The sequence below is a fragment of the Miscanthus floridulus genome, chromosome 9 (assembly GCF_019320115.1).
Source record: "Miscanthus floridulus cultivar M001 chromosome 9, ASM1932011v1, whole genome shotgun sequence".
NCBI lineage: Eukaryota > Viridiplantae > Streptophyta > Magnoliopsida > Poales > Poaceae > Miscanthus > Miscanthus floridulus.
Window position 1 is genome coordinate 54,257,145 of NC_089588.1, and position 20,962 is coordinate 54,278,106.

Here is a 20,962-nt window from a genome sequence, read left to right on the forward strand (position 1 = left end):
AAATTGCTGCTTACTCATAAAACAAATTATGCTCTCATATCACTAAAGCGTTTTTGCAAAATGATTGTCAAGCTAGATCCACCGATAAAGCCTTGCATAATCCTTGGTGTCATTTATTCCTGGTTTACTGACGGGTAAGTCTAGCTGAGTACCTTCTCGTACTCAGGGTTTATTTCCCCTTGTTGCAGATGACGTGCTATATAACGGCTACTGCAAGTATTGTCTCCACCCTGCGGGGGATGAAGACTAGATCATGGGCATGATCATCTATGTTATCTCATCTTACTGCTTTTGCTGGATATGACTATGGTACTGGCTTGTATTTGAACTAAGTGTGTGTGATGGCGTTAAACTACTTTGCTTCCGCTATTTGTGAACTCGTTTTGTAATAACTATGTGTACTCTGATGTATGTGGTACTTATGAACTACTTGGGAAATGGATGTAACATGTGGCTTGTTATGTTGAATTACTGTGATCTTGGTTGTATGCAAGTTGGTTTGAAATCCTTCGTGGTTTCAGTTGACTACCGGGTTTATATGGGTTCAAGTATGACGGTTTGATCACTCCGGTGATTGCTTTTGTACTTGTGCTCTTATAAATTGGTCGGTTCTGTTACAGCTGGTATCAGAGCTAGATTCAACATTAAACATGTCATATGTGTATTTAAAACAAAAGCTTTTGTTTGCAAAAATCAGTTTTGACAAAATTATAGCTATCTTTATATAGGTGATCAAATCTGAAATTTTATCTAAGTGCCAGTTGTCATATCCTCTATGCCCAAATAAGGACTTTCAGGTGGCTTATTTAAGTAATAACTTTTGGGGGTGAATTGCTTTCATTTTATTTCGTCGTCCATACGGCGTGCTATTGTATAGGATGCCATCCGCTGGGATGGTAATGTATGGATCAATTGCCTCTATGCCCAGGTAAAGTGAGTTGTGAGAGCATGACCGTCCAACTATCGGTCTAGGGGAGAGTTAGCTATGGTTACCGGAATGTTTACATGTTGCACACATGTACATATGAAGGAACTTAATTGTGGGTGTATCCATCGGGTAGCTTTGGATACCGAAGTATATATATCCGGGGATGTATATATGGAGAGTATCTTAGTTTACTGCTTTCATTACGTACTTATTTCTTTTGTTGGGATGGGCTGCAATGAAATTTTCTGTAGGTACACTAACAATGCAACGCGTAGCTCGACTAGATACGTATATGAGAGAACGTATGTGTGCCACCGTCTATGTCGCTAGAATGTTAAATTTACTTAAGATTCGTGAGGACGTACGGAACGTGCATGCATCATGTTTACTCATGCCATTACATTTTTGCATCACTCCCTCCCTTATCTTTAATTATTCTGTTATAGTTTTCTCATCCTGTAAGATAATCCTCTCCCACCCAAGTTGCAATGCTACTACTGATGGCCGCACTAGCACTACCGCCCTGGAGCAGCACATTCCTTCATGTGTTTGGCACCCCAACCCTATTGAGGATGGTGTTACATTCAGTAGAATACACGGAGCAGTCTCGTATACTTAGACGTGATCTCTGAAACTTGAAGTGATAAAAAATTTGGCCTATGAGCGGCTGCATCGCATGAATGTGCGGAGTAAAGTTATGGCGATGTTATGAGGATGAATTATTGTGCCTCTGTTTATTGTATGAAATTAATCTCTCCAATAAGTTCAGTTTGGCATAATTCTACAATCCGTCTGCATTATATCTGACATCGTCCATCATTACTCACAAATGCGCTTCTGCAGATGTCGCGCAATCTACGTTCAGGCCGTGGTGGGGGTAGTGGCGATGATGATCTTCCACCGCCACCTTCGCCCACGCCGTCTGATCTGTTGGCCATGCTCGTGGAAGGTCAGCGTGCGTTGGGTGATGCTATGCGTACCTTGGCCCAGCATCAAGCCCAAGGCCGCAATCAACGTCAGGGGCCAGAGCCCAACCTAGTTTAGTGATTTCAAGGAATTCCAAGATACCAAACCACCCATCTTCAAGGAAGCTGAAGAGCCGCTCCAAGCAGAAGAGTGGCTAAACACGCTTGAGCACAAGTTCCGTTTGCTCAGGGTGACAGAGCAGATGAAGGCGGAGTATGCTTCGCATCAGCTACAAGGACCAGTAGGTATATGGTGGTGACATTATCGGTCCACACTACCAGAAAATGCCCAGATCACTTGGAATCGATTCCAGGAGGCTTTCAAGAGTCATTATATTCCTCCCGGGTTGATGGCCATCAAGCACAATGAGTTTATGAAGTTGGTGTAGGGCACCAAGACACTCACTGAATATCTTCATGCCTTCAACCATCTGGCAAGGTATGCTCCAGAATTCGTTGATTCAGAAGCTAAGAAAATCGCCAGCTTTAAGAGAGGGCTTAGTCCCAAACTGATGAAGTCCATGGGGAACAACAAAAGTGTCACTTTCAATGAGTTCGTAAGTGATGCTCTTACTCAAGAGAATAACGATAATGTCTATGCTGCTTCCAAAAGTCGCAAGAGGGTCTTAGAGGCAGGTGTCTCTCTAGGCTAGAGCTCCAGTAGCGAAGACTCAGTTTCGCCCACCGACTACAGCCGTTCGGTACCGGCCGCCACAAAAGAAGAATCAGGCAAAGACTGGGTTCAAGAAGGCATTCACTGTACCTCTTCCAAAGGGTACCACAGGACCTGGAAATTCTTTTGTTCCGCCAGCTAATAGGCCCTGCTGGAATTGTGGCAGGACAGGTCATTGGTCCAAGAATTGTCCGTATCCTCAGAAGAACAATCAGAAACAAGGGAATTCTGGTGCTCGTCAAGGACATGTTAACTACACCAACGTGACCGAGATACCCTCAGGAGAGGTAGTCACCGCGGGTAAGTTTCTTGTGAATCACCATCCGGCAGTTGTACTATTTGATTCTGGTGCTTCGCATTCATTTATGAGTCCTAGCTTTTTCATCAAAATACAATCAGAAGGTAATTACAGTATCCACGGGTAGTTATTGCATTAGTGCAGCTGGAAGTAATATTTCGACCAATCAAATAGTGCTGGGGGTAAGGATTGAAATAGAGGGCCGAGTGTTTATGGCCGATGTGGTAGTCCTACCTGGGATTAGGGATAGATGTAATCTTGGGAATGAAGTGGATGAGCGGTCATGGAGTGCTCATTGATACTTCCACTAGGGTCGTTATGTTGAGGGATCCTATCAGCAATGAAGCCTTCCTTGTGCCACTTCCCAGAGAGCTAGAACTCCACAACACTGCTAATGCTATCCAGACCCCGAGAATCGAGGAAGTCCCAGTAGTGTGTGAATTTCCAGATGTATTTCCTGATGATCTACCTGGTCTACCGCCGGATCGAGATATTGAATTCAAGATCGAGTTAGTACCGGGCACTGCACCTATTTCTAGAAGGCCTTATAGGATGCCACCCAATGAGTTAGCAGAGCTTAAAGTACAGTTACAAGATCTGTTAGAGAAAGGTCTTATCCAACCTAGTGCTTCTCCCTTGGAGTTGTCCTGCTATATTTGTGAAGAAGAAGGACAAGTCATTGTGCATGTGCGTGGATTATCGTCCACTCAATGCGGTGACAATTAAGAACAAGTACCCATTGCCCCACATTGATATTTTGTTCGATCAGTTGTCTAAGGCAAAGGTATTCTCAAAAATTGATTTGAGATATGGTTATCATCAGATAAAGATTAGACCAGAGGATGTGCCTAAGACCGCTTTCTCCACCAGATACGGGTTGTATGAGTATCTGGTTATGTCTTTCGGCCTGACCAATGCTCCTGCATACTTCGTATATCTGATGAATTCTGTGTTCATGGAAGAACTAGACAAATTTGTAGTTGTCTTCATTGATGACATCTTAATCTTTTCTGTAAATGCTGAAGAACATGCCGAGCATCTGAGAGTTGTTTTATCCAGGCTATGGGAACATAAGCTTTATGCCAAGTTCAGTAAATGTGAGTTTTGGCTTAAGAAAGTACCTTTCTTGGGTCATGTGTTGTCCGATGAAGGGATTTCGGTTGATCCGTCTAAGGTGCAAGAAGTCATGAATTGGAAAGCACCAACTTCAGTACATGAGATCAGAAGTTTCCTTGGTTTGGCTGGGTATTATCGTCGATTCATCCCAGATTTCTCTAAGGTAGCCAAGCCCATGACCAGGTTGCTCCAAAAAGATGTGAAGTTTGTTTGGACTCTAGAGTGTGAGACTGCTTTTTGCACTTTGAGGACCTTGTTGACATCAGCTCCTGTGTTGGCACAACCTGACATCGAGAAACCTTTTGATGTGTTTTGTGATGCATCAGGTACCGGTTTAGGATGTGTCCTTATGCAGGAAGGTCGAGTTATCGCCTATGCCTCGCGTCAGCTAAGGAAGCATGAAGCTAATTATCCAACTCATGATCTTGAGTTAGCTGCGGTTGTGCATGCTTTGAAGATTTGGAGGCATTACTTGCTCGGTAACGTGTGCCATATTTATACCGATCATAAAAGTCTCAAGTATATATTCACTCAACCAGAATTGAACATGAGACAAAGAAGATGGCTAGAGTTGATTAAAGATTATAACTTAGAAGTTCACTATCATCCGGGTAAAGCAAATGTTGTTGCCGATGCTTTGAGTAGGAAATCTCACTGTAATTCTCTCTTGGAGGCAGATTATCATTTGGCGCATCTAGTTACATCCTGCTGTGTTGCACAGTATTACCCTTAGTTGCTCTCTAGAAAGTAAGATCATCGAGCTTCAGAAAACCGATGTGGGTGTGTTCCACATCAAAAGAAAGATGAAGGAACAAGAGACAAAACACTTTCGTATTGATGAGAAGGGTGTTCTATGGTTTAAGGATAGACTAGTAGTACCGAAGGACAAAGAGCTTAGAAACCAAATCTTAGAAGAAGCTCACTCATCCAAGTTATCTATTCACCCAGGAAGTAGTAAAATGTATCAAGATTTGAAATCTCGCTTTTGGTGGACAAAGATGAAGAAAGAAATCGCAGCTTATGTTGCAAGGTGCGACAATTGTTGTAGAGTCAAAGCAATTCACATGAAGCCTGCTGAACTTCTCCAACCATTGTCTATACCAGGATGGAAGTGGGAAGAGATTAATATGGATTTTATTGTTGGACTTCCCCCTACCCAAAAGAATTTTAATTCCATATGGGTGATTGTGGATCATTTAACAAAGTCTGCTCATTTCATACCAGTTAGGGTTGACTATCGGCCAAGTGACTATGCTGAGCTATATTTTAACCAGATAGTACGTCTCCATGGTGTTCCTAGGACCATTGTATCTGACAGAGGACCTCAGTTCACCGCTCGTTTTTGGGAACAACTGCATAAGATGATAGGGACCAACTTAGTTAGAAGTTCTGCTTATCATCCCCAAACCTCCGGACAGACAGGAGCGGGTAAATCAAATATTGGAAGACATGTTAAGAGCTTGCGTCATATCATCCAAAGGTTCATGGGATAAGTGGTTACCCTTGGCTGAATTTTCCTATAATAATAGTTATCAAGAAAGCATCAAGATGGCCCCTTTCGAGGCGTTGTATGGTCGCAAGTGTAGAACTCCTTTGAACTGGGTTGAATCTAGAGAAAGGAGATACTACGGCATTGATTTTGTCGAAGAAGCTGAACAACAAGTCCGCACTATCCAAAAACATATGAAAGCCGCTCAAGCTAGGCAGAAAAGCTATGCGGATAAAAGAAGAAAGCCCATTGAGTTTGAAGTGGGTGATCATGTTTATCTGAAGGTATCCCCGATGAAAGGTGTGCAGCGATTCGGAGTGAAGAGAAAGCTTGCACCTAGGTATGTAGGTCCATATCCGATCATAGAGAAGAGTGGGAATGTAGCTTACAAGATAGAGTTACCTTACGAGATGAGAGCTATCTTCAATGTGTTTCATGTATCTCAATTGAAGAAATGTCTCCGTGTTCCCGAGGAAAGAGTTTCACTTCGAGATGTCAAGTTGAAATCAGATTTATCCTATGAAGAAAGACCAGTGCGGGTTATCGACACAAGAGAAAGAGTAACCCGAAATCGTGTGGTCAGGTTCCACAAGGTTATGTGGAGTAACCAGGGTAGTGAGAGCGATGCAACGTGGGAGCGGGAAGATTATTTGAAGGATGTATACCCTACCTTTTATTCAAAATGGTACGCTTTTCAAATCTCGGGGCGAGATTTTTTATAAGGGGGGAGGGCTGTAACACCTCTGTGTTATGGTTGTACTAAAACACTTGCATCACATGAGCATGAGCATCATCATCTCATTCATAAGCATCATATCATTATGAATATTATCATTTCATGTGTGTTTCTATTTGAACTGCTTGGTTTATGCTAGCAAGTGTGTGTGCTCATGTGTGGGCTATGCAAATGTGTGCCAAATGTCCTCTTAAACAACTTAGCTACACTTAGAATGTCTTTAGCAACAATGTTCATGTTGACCATCTTACCTAATTACACTTCTAAGTAATAGTTTGACTTGTGTTGACCCTAGAGCTCTTATCTTTGACTGTTTAAAAAGTACAACTTAGAGTGTTTGCATGTCTGAGCAACCTAAAGCAAAGTTGTAGCAAATTTTATATGGAACAAACTTTGTTTAGAGGTCAAGTCATGAAAGTGTGTGGAACAGTCTCAAACATGGCCCACAAGTCAGAATTGGGGCTGATTCTACACTTAGAAATTTTCTAAGTCCAAAAGTTGAATTTCAGTTTCTTGTACCATTGTTTGGAGCCTTGTATCTCCCTAACCTAACCGAATCAGCTCGTGTGCCAATTAGAAAAGTTGTAGTTCTCACCTCAATCTCCAACTTTGTCAACTTAACCTAGAGCTAGATCGGCACCGTTTAAGAACTAATGATCGTCAAAAACTCGCTGTCAGGCTCCATCGATGTTTCTCTGAATCGCGTCTACAGTGCTTCAGCCGGTCAGTCATGGCCGACCGAGCTCAGGCCGCGCGCACCAAGTGGCGGCCGTACGCCAGTGTTGGGCCCGCGGGTCAGGCCATCGCGGACACGACGACACCACGCGCCCCCCAGCTCGCCTATTTGCTTTGCCATGCGCGTCTGGCCTCGTCAGTTCGCACCGAACCGAGCCGCAGCCGCTCGCCATTGCCGGCCGGGCCTCCGCCGTCACCTTGCTCTCGCGCCACTGCAAAAACGCTGCTACCAGCCAGCTCCAAGCTCCGCCGCGACCTCCTCTTGCTCGTCGTCGCCTCCACGCAGCCAGTCAACCTCTGGTGAGGCCGCTTTCGGCATTCCCGCGCCGTCGCAACCTCGTCGGAGGTGAGCCCGCAGTGGCCAACCACCACTGGAGCTCCCTCCTTCCTTTCTCTCCCATCCCTCGTTGTCTTTGCGAACTCTTGATGCTCACTCCTGGCTTAGGTCAGTCCGCCATGGCCGTAGTTGGTCGGCATACCTTGCGTAGCGCCGCCGCAAGCACCATTGCCGACGGCGACCTCCTCCTCGGTAGCTAGGGAGCCCGTTTTCTTCTCCCATCGGCGCGGGGCAGTGTGCTGAGCACGTTGGTGCCACACCCTTCGCCGGAGAAGCCACCGGCGGCGAACTACGCCACCGCCGTTCCTCCTCCCCTGTTTTCTCTCACTAGCGCGCGGGGCCCTTTGTCAGTCGCCGCTGCTGAGGAAGCCACCAGCCTGGGCCGCACCGTGTGGCTGGGCCGCTTGCGCATGCGTCATGGGCCGCCGTTCCTCGGGCCGGCCCAACAGCTGTGGCTGTGTTGTTTTCTTATTTGTTTTGTTTGTTTTATTTCACAGTTTGGCATATAGATTCAAAAATGTGTATATCCTAGTTGGTAGATCCAATTGTTATGGCTCCAATTTTGTTGAGTTCCTAGTAATGTCTAGTATTTAATAAAAATATTATATGAGCACATGTTTTAGAAAGTCTGGATAAATTAAATAGGACTTTGAAATGTGTTTTTGGTTACATGCAAACTTGTTTGAATTTTATCTTGAGTTTCTGTGGTCCAAAAATGATGAAATTTTGTGGGTGATCTATTATTGCTCAGTAGAATCACTGGTTAAAATTTCAGAGCTAGTGCATGCATAGTTTTTAAGTTATAGAATTTCTTTTTATCAATAGATGGATCTTGTGTGAATTTTCATAATTTTTCTATAGATCCAGTATAGGTAAAATTTGGTGAGTAAGGTTCTTATGCTAGAATGATGCTAGGAAAAATGTGAAATCTGTTGCTTGACACTTTTCATTAGGGTTTCCTAATTATGCTAAAAATGGACATACCACTTGTTATTTTAGGCACAGCAAGTTCTGCTTGCTCAATGGCTTTGAAAATTTTATGGTAGTCTATGTGAAGCATGAGATAGCCACTGTAATTTTTGTAGATTTTTGTGAGTAGTTTTACTATATATTGCTTTAATCACCTAATTAACTAAATAAATTGGAAAAGGATATTAAATAATTTATTTAGAAGTTAGCGCTATACTTTTTAGTGTTCCTCTTGTATGTGCAATAAGTTGGTAAGCTTGGTTTGGTCAAATTAGGCTTTTGCATCATCGTTAAATAAATAAGTTAGTAACCCTGCCGTCCTGGATAAATTCTAGGTTACTAGAATTCGTTTTGGTTAATGTAAGTATCATGCTGTGATGTTTACAATTGTTTTGTAGAGAATTTCATAAGCTTTCCAGAATGTCCTCATACAAGTCATTAGGAATTGTAGAACTCTGGTTGTGGTTGAATTAAGGGGACTACTTGTATGCCTACGACGCTTTAAATGTTAAATTATGTATACCGTTACTATTTCTAAGTTTATGGTAATGTTCTTAGGTGTTAGGCCTTTAACTGAAGATGAGCAGCTTTACCTTAGGTTATGCAAGTTAGGTAAGTTGATCTTGTTCTTCGAGTTAAGTTTTGATACATGTTTTAAAGTGATTTGAATAGAGCTATTCTTAATCGGTAAACGAGTGTCCAGTGATGTTTCGTTAAACACTTACCGTGATTCATTCATCATGAGCATCATGTCATTCTTTATGCATCCATGATATTTATCTTGTGCATCGGCATGCAATAGGTGTTCCGGAGGGAGTTACTGCTTCTGGAATTCGAGCCAGTACTTCCGGAGGAGCAGCAGCCAGCTCAGGAGCAGGAAGTGCAAGCCCCCGAAGAAGGAGTCAGCGAAGAAGTTCTTGAGTGCCCCGATCACCAACCTTCATCTTTTCTAAAAGGCAAGCCCCGGAGCATTCTAAGACTCCTATGTTTTCAAAATGGTTACTTTGAGTATCTTTATTTATTGCTGCATTAAGTGATAGGAAATTGGATGCGAACACTTGTTGCATATATATCTATTCCTTGGCCAGTATACGTACCCTGAATCCTATTTAGGTCCAGGAGCGAATCAAAGCTTAGCCATGCTTAGACCGGTAAAAGTCAGGTGATTTCCTGTCACCTGCATATTAGAAAAATGTCTGGTCACGGTTGGCTATAATTGCTATCGTGGAGAATAACCATGTGTTAATAATGATTTGTGACCGGGCGGGAGGTCGATAGAGAAGCAACAAGGCAAGGAGGTCTTGGTTGTGGATCTATCCCCGTTTGTGTCGGTTAAGGACCGATTCGCTGTACGTCCTCATGTCATATTGAACGCATGCCTATCACTTAGTTGGCCGGATAACTCGTTCCGACCGCGAAGCCGAGTAGCTCAACTCAGGCCGGAAGACCGAGAAGTGAAAGTGCGCACCCTGGCGGTAGTAAGGATGTGCGGGGAGCTATTGGCGTAAGTCCGAGGTGAGATTGACCACCTGGCAGAGTGGACTCCCTGAGGGTGCAGGCGCTGCTCGGAGCCACGATTCCTGAGATTGTACCAAAGGTGACCTAAGGCTGCCTTCAGCGAGGTATGTCTGGGTTTGTGTTAGGAATACCCCTCCAGCTGGATAGGAATCGATTCGAATCGCCGTCTCTCCCGGATAGTGAGAACTTGACTGAGCAGCGGCAACGTAGATAGCACTTAATTGAACTTGATGGTTAAATTGATGATGATGATACCACATTATACCGGATATGGTTACTAATGTTTGGAGTTAATCAATTGCTTGCTCTAGTTCAGGTGCTAATCTAGTTGATAGGTTAATATTGTTAAATTGCTGCTTACTCATAAAACAAATTATGCTCTCATATCACTAAAGCGTTTTTGCAAAATGATTGTCAAGCTAGATCCACCGATAAAGCCTTGCATAATCCTTGGTGTCATTTATTCCTGGTTTACGACGGGTAAGTCTAGCTGAGTACCTTCTCGTACTCAGGGTTTATTTCCCCTTGTTGCAGATGACGTGCTATATAACGGCTACTGCAAGTATTGTCTCCACCCTGCGGGGGATGAAGACTAGATCATGGGCATGATCATCTATGTTATCTCATCTTACTGCTTTTGCTGGATATGACTATGGTACTGGCTTGTATTTGAACTAAGTGTGTGTGATGGCGTTAAACTACTTTGCTTCCGCTATTTGTGAACTCGTTTTGTAATAACTATGTGTACTCTGATGTATGTGGTACTTATGAACTACTTGGGAAATGGATGTAACATGTGGCTTGTTATGTTGAATTACTGTGATCTTGGTTGTATGCAAGTTGGTTTGAAATCCTTCGTGGTTTCAGTTGACTACCGGGTTTATATGGGTTCAAGTATGACGGTTTGATCACTCCGGTGATTGCTTTTGTACTTGTGCTCTTATAAATTGGTCGGTTCTGTTACAGCCTGGATCACTCTATTCCACCTTGGAGACAACATGACCCAGAAAAGAGACTTCCTTCAACCAAAACTCACACTTGCTCCGCTTAGCGTACAACTTATGCTCTCTAAGCTTTTGCAAGACATACCTTATATGTTCAGCATGTTCTTCTTCAGTCTTGGAGAATATTAGTATGTCATCTATGAATACCACCACAAATTTATCCAGAAACTCCATGAACACCTTATTCATTAGATACATGAAGTATGCAGGTGCATTAGTCAATCCAAAAGACATAACGGTGTACTCATATAATCCATACCGTGTTGTGAATGCTGTCTTGGGTATGTCCGAGTTTCGTATCTTAAGCTGATGGTAACCCGAGTGGAGATCAATCTTAGAGAACACATGGGCTCCTCTCAACTGATCAAACAAATCATCAATCCTAGGCAAAGGGTATTTATTCTTGATTGTAACCTTATTAAGTGAACGGTAATCCACACACATCCGTTGACTACCATCCTTCTTATCCACAAAGATCATAGGTGCCCCCCATGGGGAAGAACTGGGGCGTATGAAACCATTTTCTTGCAACTCTTTTAGTTGTTTCTTAAGCTCTTCTAATTCATTAACTCCCATTCTATATGGACGTTTAGCTATTGGTGCAGTTCCAGGTAATAATTCAATAATGAATTTAAGGTCTCGGTCAGGTGGCATACCTGGCAAGTCATCGGGGAAGACATCTGGGAACTCCTCCATGACATGATCTTGTTTATTGGCTTCACCATCTAGCTGGTTCACTGTGGCTGTAGGCTGAGCTTGCACTACCACTTCTACACAGATTCTATCTCCATTGAGTGATGTCACAACCACAGATTTCTCCTGACACTGAATCACTGCCCGATGTTGTTTCATCCACTCCATTCCTAGAATAAGATCAATTCCTGATGTTCTCAACACAATTGGTTTCACTTTGAAGTCTACCCCCTTAAGGAAATGCTAGTTGAGGGACTCCAATATGAAGCGGGCATACTACCTCTTGGTGAATTTACTAGTATGGGGTTTTTCATGGCACACAAAGGTATGCTATGCATTCTAACAAAAGCTTGGGAAATAAAAGAATGCGAAGCACCAGAATCAAAAAGTACTGTAGCAGAGATAGAGTTGACGTTGAACGTACCCAACATAACCTCTAGCGTCTCTTGAGCTGCATCAGTTGACACATAATTCACCTTCGCAGTGTGAGGTGGTCGGGCGTTGAACTTCTGATTGCCAGTCTGGTTCTGAGGTGCTTATTGGTTCTGCTTCTTAGGGCACTGATGAGCATAGTGACCTACTTCTCCACAGCGGTAGCAGGCATTGGGGTTATTGGGTACGCCACTCTTCACAGGAGCTTTGTTGGATGGTCCCTAGCGTGTTGTCGGATTGCTAGTCCGTTGCGGGGGACGCTGATTACCATACTGTTGCTAGTACTGAGGGCGTTGCTGGAACTGATTCCGTTGAGGATACTGTCCACGGTTTCCTAGGTTAGATGATCCTTGATTCCTTTGCTAGAAACCCTGCTGGGGATAGGCACGCGGGTGGGTGTTACTTCCAGAAGCTTGCCCTTGAAGCCTCCTCTTCTTGGCTTCCATCTCTTTGCGCTTATCATCAATCACAATAGCGTGGTTCACTAATGACTGAAAGTTGGGGTAGGTGTTGGACATCAGTTGAAGCTGTAGTCCATCATAGAGTCCCTTGAGGAAACGGCATTGCTTATCCTTGTCCTCAGCCACATCATTTGGAGAATAGCATGACAGTTGAGCAAACTTGTCATGATACTCCGCCACAGTCATGTATCCTTGTTGAGGGACCTGAATTCCTCCTGCTTCAATTCCATGAGTCTATCAGGGATATGATAAGATCAGAAATTGTCCTTGAATTCCTGCCAGGTGATAGCAGGAGCATTGTTGGGACGTCCATACTGGAAAGAATCCCGCCAATCCTGAGCTGCTCCCTGAAGTTGACCAGAAGCATACAACACCTTCTCCAGATCGTTGCATTGTGCTATGTTAATTGCTTCTCTACAGCACGCAACCAATCATCTGCCTCCATAGGGTCCAAGGCATGAGTGAACACCGGTGGACGACCCTTCATAAACTCTCCACGCTTATCTCTGACCTGAACAGGTGGTGGTCCTCTTACAGGTTCATTGTCCAAGCGCTGCATCATAGCTTGCATCAACTACGCTTGCATTCCCAATATTTGTTCCATGGTCACAGGTGGCGGGGGGTGGTGGATTTATGAGGGCATCACGTCCATGACCATGGCCTCTGCCTCTTCCTCCTCTTGCGGCCATCTGTTTTACAACAAATGCGCAAAATTTAGAGATTTTCCAAATTACAGAGAGCTTACAAAAGATAAGAAACAATGCTGAGAATTTTCTGGACAAGATTCAAACTCAGCAGTTCAGTAAAACTGTTATAACTCGAGTTTCTGAGATCCAACAGAGGTGCACAAAGATTTGTTAGAAAGCTAAGGAGATCATCTACAACTTTTATTTAGATCACTCTTACAGATTCTGCCACGCACATGGTCTAAAGTAAGCTAAACTGAATCTGTTCTGGGTTCTAGACTGTGCAGGAACATCAACTTGTGACAGCTAGATCTCACAAACCTGAATAGCTATTGATGTGATTCCAGAGACATTTGAAAGATACAGAGGTCTAGTTATCTCCACAAAATTTTCAGAATTTTTGACAGCCCAGATTTTGAGATACCAGAAAAAGAACACAGGCTGCTCCAGAAATCAGCACAGCAGAGATAAGATAAAGCGAAACATCTGCATTAAGATTTCATTCTAAACTTAAGGTTCCAATCTAAGGAAGTTGTGGACATGCCCACAAACTTCCAGCAATCAAACAAATATCAAATCAACCAAGTTCACAAATTAAAACATCTAATCATCCAAGTTCATAAGACCAAACAAGACTAAATATGAAACACGAACTAACGACGTGGTAATCTAGATCAAGGCACCTAACACCTATGGAGCGGTGTCAATCATGGTGAAGGACCGGCGCTACGTCTTGTAGATTGATGGCTGCCTAAGTTGAGCTCGAAGTTCATCCACTTGCTTCTGGAGGCGTCTCTCAGCCCTCTAGGATGCACGCAGTTCTCCTTTGACTTCCTCATCCACCCCTGCATAGCATGGACATGCTGCACCGTTGCTTCCAGAGTTGGGTCACTCTTTGGTGGAGCCAAGACCTGCCAAACACCCTCATGATCATTGCAAGGAAGGAACCTGAAGCGATCCTCCCTCATGGCCTCAAAGCGACGACCATGGTAGTGGATGTAGGCGTTCTGTGCTGCATCCTCCATACCATCCAAGGCATGGGCCCTCCTGGTAGGGGCACGGTGGACAGCCTCCACCTCATGTCCATTCTTGACGTCGTTCCAAGCAGTGACCACCAGCTCTACCTTCCAGAAGGTAGCCTCCAATGGATACTGGTACTCTGCACAGTGGTAGCTGATGGAGACGTGCAGGTCGGGGTAGTAGTCGTCCAACACATGAGTGAGGAGGGTGTGGTAGTAGGTCGTCTCTGGAGCTGGCTTGAAGTAGTACTTGCACTTCCAGCTTATCTCCTCATCCACCACGGGGACAGCGGGGGATGGTGTAGGTGTAGGGGAAGTAGCCGTCGACTCCTCAGGTGAAGGTACGACAGGATAGACTAGTGCGACAGCTAGAGTAGGAGCAGGTGCAGGCGTCGGGATAGCCATCTCCTCGTCATCGGAGATGATCACAATCTCCTTCTCCGCCTGTGGAGCACGTGGGGTGAACAGGGCACGATAGCCAACAGTGCTGAGGCGAGCAGTCTTCGGGTTATGAGACATCTATAGATTTAAAGTGAGATAGAATTAGAATCAACAATTTTATATAATAGATTAAGGTATGAAAAGCATAAATGTTTTAATAAAATAACAAGAATAAGACAGTAAGTAAGAAACCAGAGGAGCAAAGATGCTAAAACGACTATTTTCTAACTAGGCTTGCGTCCTACAGTCAACACGGCTCTGATACCAATTTGTCACACCTAATTTTAAGGATAAAATTGAATGCACAAAACTCGTGTGTGTCCAGGGATCAATCACACACACAAGCTGACAAATTACATAAAGTATCATCACAGTGTCTCTTACAATCAAATTCATATATAACATAATCTTACATCACACAGCAGAATATAAAAAGATAACTCTCTCGTGGGGCTTTATCACAGGGAAGGTTAACTGGTTGACCACAAGCCTAAAAATCCTCAGGGAATTCCTCATACCCGTTGTCATCTGTTACCCATCCAGGATTTTTATCCAAATAAAGAAAATAAACAAGCGTAAGTACATCCCGTACTTAACAAGTTAACATGGGGTTATGAAGCTCAAAAAGGTTGACTCTGGTTTACTGTAGTTAGCATTTTTAGTAGGTTAAGCTTTTATTCTTAAGTATTATCAAATTATGCTTAAGCTCCCATTTAATCCTATATGAACAGATATCAGGGTCAAGTGTATCATATATCATCATAGAACAACTTAAATGATCAACAACAAGTAACCAATTATTCTGTGAGTTTTTCGGGCCGCTCATGATCGTGAGCACGGCTGTTATGACAGTTTGTTACCCTCTGCAGAGGTGGTGCACATTCACCGCGAGTCGTGATTCCCATATGCCCAGGTTAATTACTCCCATGTCACTACCAAGGTGAGCGGGCAGGGTACACTATGAAGCCATTTCATAGGTTTCTCTAACAAGTTAGGGCCACTAGGTTTCCTTGGCAGGCAGATGTAGGAACCCCCCTTTCCTATGGCACATATCCATCACGGCTATACACATAGGAACAGAGGCAGCCCTATACCCAATGTGGCAAGCCCCATTTGCGCCAAAAAGGTAACCTCTAACTAGCTAGAAAAGGTCCAATTACTGAGCTAAAGTCAGAGCCATATGACTCTCCCGGTTGCACTGTCAGTCCCAGCTTTTGCCGACAGATAAGTCCTTTTGGAGGGCCAGGAGCAACATGATCAAAAGTCATTTGCACCTTCGCCCTATGGAACAGTTGTTATAAAACATGTTATACTTTTGGTTCCATAGAACCATTCATCATCATGTAGATCATGTTCAGTTAGAGTACTAGCAATCTACCCATATGCAATTTCCCCATAGGAGTCAAGGGAACAAGTCATCAACTGTCTAGAATGTCCATAGGGTTATCCAAATTAGACACATGCACATGAGTAATTGATTAAAGTGAAATAGGACATCAAGGTAGGCCCATGCTATACTTATCTTGGTTCACAAACTCTTGCTGGTCCTGCTGGTCGTCGAAGAATTCTTGGTCTCCAACGTTCTCCTCACCGTCTGAACGCGACCAACACGGCAACATACAACATTTCAAAAGTATTCATGCAAAGCAAACATTCCTATTATTAGAATAGTACACCAACAGTATAGAAAACAAGATAAAATGTTTGTGAAAGTAATCTACGTCTCGCTACGATCACGTCAACGCGAAGTTCACAAAAAACGGACCTAAAATACAAAAGTTATGATTAAAACGAGATTTCCTATAGCAATATATTTAATTAAATCTAACCATGAAATTAAAAAGTTCCAAACTTGACTAATAGTGGTTCTAACATGTAGATTATGAAATTACGAAGCTAACGTGATTTGAACGGATCAATTCGGAGCTAAAATGATGATTTTATAAGCAAAACAGTTCAAATGGCATTTCTGTAAATACTGAAAACGTATTTTAGACTAAAGCAGTGAACTTTACGCTTTCAAAATGAGAATGCGTACTCAGGGAAATGCGCTTTGGACTGCGGGTTAGGACTTAGAAAAGCTCAGGGTCTCTTTAGCAAATTTACCCGCGAAGGGGTATCGGCCATCCAGGGCTGTTGATCAGACGATGGAGGGCTCGGATTAGATGTGGGGGGAGAGAAGGAGACGCCGGCGGGGAACAGTGCAGCCGCGGCAGCTCTCCATGGCTGGCGGCGTGAAGCACTCTGACGAGCAGGGTATGGGGGCTAGGGGCCATGGTTCGAAGAACCGAGGGCACCGGGGGTTAGCGGGGGAGCAGGGAATCTCGGCCATGCTAAAGAGGTGACCGGAGGGGAAGGCCGTGGCGGCGGTCGCCATGGATGGCGGCCGGAGATCCTCAGCACATGCGGTTAGAGCTCTAGGGGCCGTGAAACAATGAATTGAATGCATGGGGAGGTAGAGGGAAGCATGGCAAGGCTCACAGCGGGGTAAATCAGGGTCGGAGTCGGCTCGGGGAAGACGGCGACGCGGACGGCGGACGGCGGTCCTCGGAACTTCTTCGCGCGCCGGTTGCGGGCTCCGAGGCATGAGCGAGAGCGAAAAATGGAGCGGGGAGTGGCAGCAGGGGGGCGGCTCGGGCGTGGGCTCTGTTTTGTAGAGGCCGGGGCGCGGGGGAAGGGCACTCCCACGACGCGCGTGGAGTGGGGCGTCGGTTGCTGCAGCGGCTTGACCGGGCTGCGGTTGCAGGAGGAAGGTGGGGGAGCTGACAGGCGGGGCTAGGCGGTCAGCGACTGAGCGCGGGGAAGGGCGCGGCGGTTGCTGCGGTGCTGGGCCGCGCAGGCCATTGCCGAGCGCAAGGCTGGGCCAGCGGGCCAGTGGAAGTGGGAGTTGGGCTGTGCGGCTGCTCAGGCCGAAAACGGAGGAGGGGGAGAAAAGAAAGATTTTTCCTTTTCTTTTTCCAAATAATTTTTTCCAAAAGCATTTTAAATTCAAATTTCAATTCTCTTTGAAATTTTTGATCACTACCAAACATTCACAAAATAATATGCAGCAGCATGTATGCATCACTTGTAGCTAATCTTATATTTGATTTTAGTTTTATAAAAATTATTACTTTCCTATGTTTGATTGCTCACATAAATTGCTTAAATAAATCAATTTGACTATTTTTTTAGAAAATGCAAAATTAGGTTGTTACAATTGGCCTTCAGATAGGGAAGTTCTAACAATCTTTCAATCTACCAAGTTTATTAACTAACCCTAAAGCTATTTTCACGTGTCCTGAAACACTAAATGCAAATATCGAAGGATTGTATTATATCAAAATTCATATGACATGTGCAAAAATATATTGGATCGAACCACTTCACTCCATACTTGAAATAGGATAGGAGATGTCAGCCCAAGCATTATATTTGTTAAACCACTGATAAACATTTGTGCATGGCACAATAATACATCTGTATATAGCAGGCCGCCGTACACCTGAATCACGTTCATCAGAAAGAAATGTCAGAAAAATCTCAGGTAGACCATATGATTCAGAATAGAGAATAGGATGTGCAGATACATGAAGAAACCAAAACACAGGCGAGAGGCCTAAAGTTTGTTTTTTGAATTGTAAACATAGAATACCAAGAAAGTGCACTAGCAAATCATCAGTACAAAACTAATTCTGTAATAACACAGAATTTACTTGGGGCAGTATGTTTAGTCAACGACCAACTTCATGCCTTTCATCATAAAATGGATACTAGAGAATATTATAATTAGATGGTTAAGCAAAGAGAACCAACGAGAATCCTGCCATTATTATTTTTAATTGTAAACTAGCTTGATTTTCTAGTCTAAGGTTAGGACAGAAGAATGTATCAATAATATCTTCAGTCTGACTAGAATCAAGTATGGTGTGAGCAAGTTTTGATTAAGCAATGTTAGTCAGAAACAGAGCTCTTACAATTCTGAAAGCGACTCCGTTGAATGCTGTGTGGTAATCAAAGCTAGGAGTAGGAAATTCTGGCTTCGGATACGCAAAGCACATCAATAGGGAAAGGCTTGCCCAGAAGGTTGCAACCGCAAGTGCAAAGCGGGAAAGCTGTTAGGATACTGTCGGGGGCCTAATACTGGGGTACCCAATGAGGTGGAACTAATAAACCATTGAACGGTGATGCTTTCAGTCAGACAAGAACGCTACTATGCTTCTTGCTTGAATTACAGAAGATTGGTTCCGCCTCGCCCGACCCCTGAGGGCTAGACTCCGCCTCGCCCGACGGTTGAGGGCAGGCTGCGCCTTGCCCAACGTCTAGGTGTTGGCTCCTCCTCGCCCGATGTCCAAGGGCAGGCTTTGCCCCGCCCAACATCCGAGGGCTGGCTCCGCCTCGCCTGACGACTGAGGGAAGGCTCCGCCCCGCCCGACGGCTGAGGGCAGGCTCCGCCTCGCCCGACGGCTGTACCCTGCTCCTTCATGATGATGAGCACAGGGTATGACAGGACATTCGAGTCAACCGCTGTACCGCGGACCATGCCCTGCACGCCTGCAAGAAGGTACCATCAGGATACGATAGGACGAGCGCTTTAAGCCCTTTATGACCTAACAGAGCCCGAACAGTGTTGTAGGCGACGACTTTTGTCCTACAGTGTTGTAGGCGCTGCCATCAGCCCTCGGGCGCGGATACTAACATAGGCATACGACAACCACTACAATCCAAGGAAGAACTCACATCATCTATAGTAACAGGCGTATAGTCATTTCCCCATCTACTCCCCATAGAGTCATGGCTCGGTGCCCAGACACACTGCAACGTCTGCCGGGGGAGGATGGGATAGGACCACTCGCTAAAGCAAATCCAGAGTCTGGCCCTATTAGGATCAGCGGTACATGTTATCCCTAGCGTGGTCTGTCATGTCAGCAGGGCAGGCTCAAGGGAAAAGGAAGACCCGGCACCTTCGAAGGACCTTCTCTACCTTTTTTTTATCTTTCTCCCATCTATAACTCCTGCTCCCCCTTGGTCTATAAAAGGGAGGGCAGGACATCCCGCTAACGGTATCAAATTCAGACAAAGATGAATCGATTCCACACACAGCATATAGCCAAGCAGCAACCAAGCTCTTGGCATCCTTTCGACCCTTCCATCAGAGACTTGGGACTTGTCCCTCTCTCGACTGTTTGTACCCCCTACTACGAACCTTTTCGGTACTAATAACATGAGCAGCAGCAAACTGGACGTAGGGACATTCAACCCAAACCAGTATAAACCTTGTGTCCTTTAGTACACCATCCGAGCCTAACGCGCAACAATTATAAATTTACTAGCTGGTGTTTGATCGGAACACCGATAGTTGGCATGCCAGGTAGGGGCCTTTGCGCGTTCCAAATCAGGCCTCGAATGGCTAACCACGCAATCAGCTAGGTCCCGGGCGCACACGTGCGTTTTGGTGACCTGGACTTCATCATCATGGTGGGAGGAGAGTTGGCATTGGCCCACGCCGCTATCCAATCTCTCCCCTCCATCGGCTTCAACTACGGGAGGCTTGAGCACTGGCCCAATGTCTCCCTTGGACCCCAGCCGTCCAAGGAGGACCCGCGCCGCCTCACCCTCTCTCTGGAACATTCTACATGAAACGCCCCGACAACGCTTCCATTCGGTCTCCTCAACGCCGCGACGACCGTTAGCCACCTTGTGCCATAGCGCATGATCCCATCCCCCGCGAATAATGAGTTCGTGGGGATGATCGAAAGCATCACGGAATCCCTCCATGGCCTCCTCGTAGAGGGGCTGGGGTCAGACTCTGGCTCTGACTCCAGCAAGGGGAGCCATCACCCCTCCCGGGAATGTTTCATGGCGGGTACCTCTGAGGGACACATCGAAAGCGTCTCTACGGAGGAGGCTACCCCGGCAGGCAACCTCGGCGGTGAAACCAAAGGGGAGACAGCAGCCCCACCTCGCGTAGGGGTGGAGCAGTTGAGAGCCCAAAAGTGAGAGATCAATGAAGCTGGACAATAGCTTGTTCGGGAACACGCGGAGGTTGATCGGGAGATCGAACGCCGTGGAGATGGTGGGCGCGCATGCACCGTGACCCATGACGTAAAACGAAGGATCATCGCCAATGATGGAACCCTTCCTCACTTCGCTCGGGTGAGCCAGAACATCACCGCCGCAACAGCCTTGCTCCATGGCCTTCTAGAGGCCACAACGCCTGAGGATCATTGGGCCCACCGCGAAAATCGCACGCTGCTCGAGCGTGCGGCGATGCAGCAGGCGGAAAGCTTGTTGTCTCAACGACACAATCTCGACACCAGCTAGTGCACACCCTCAGTGCGCCCTGCTAGGGACACATCAGTCCACCAAGCACTGCAAGGCGGCAGGCAGAACGCTGCGACCCTGATACATCAACGTCTCGGCCGCAACCGTGATGCACGTAGCTCCGTCGATGTCCGCAGATGCACCTACAGCGACCCAAGA

General features: G+C 45.2%; 1 pseudogene; it reads right to left on the reverse strand.

Annotated features, from left to right (window-relative positions):
- Positions 1 to 17,771: 17,771 nt before the first annotated feature.
- LOC136479930 (lipid phosphate phosphatase delta-like) overlaps positions 17,772 to 20,962 on the reverse strand; it is a 36,082-nt pseudogene continuing 32,891 nt past the window's right edge.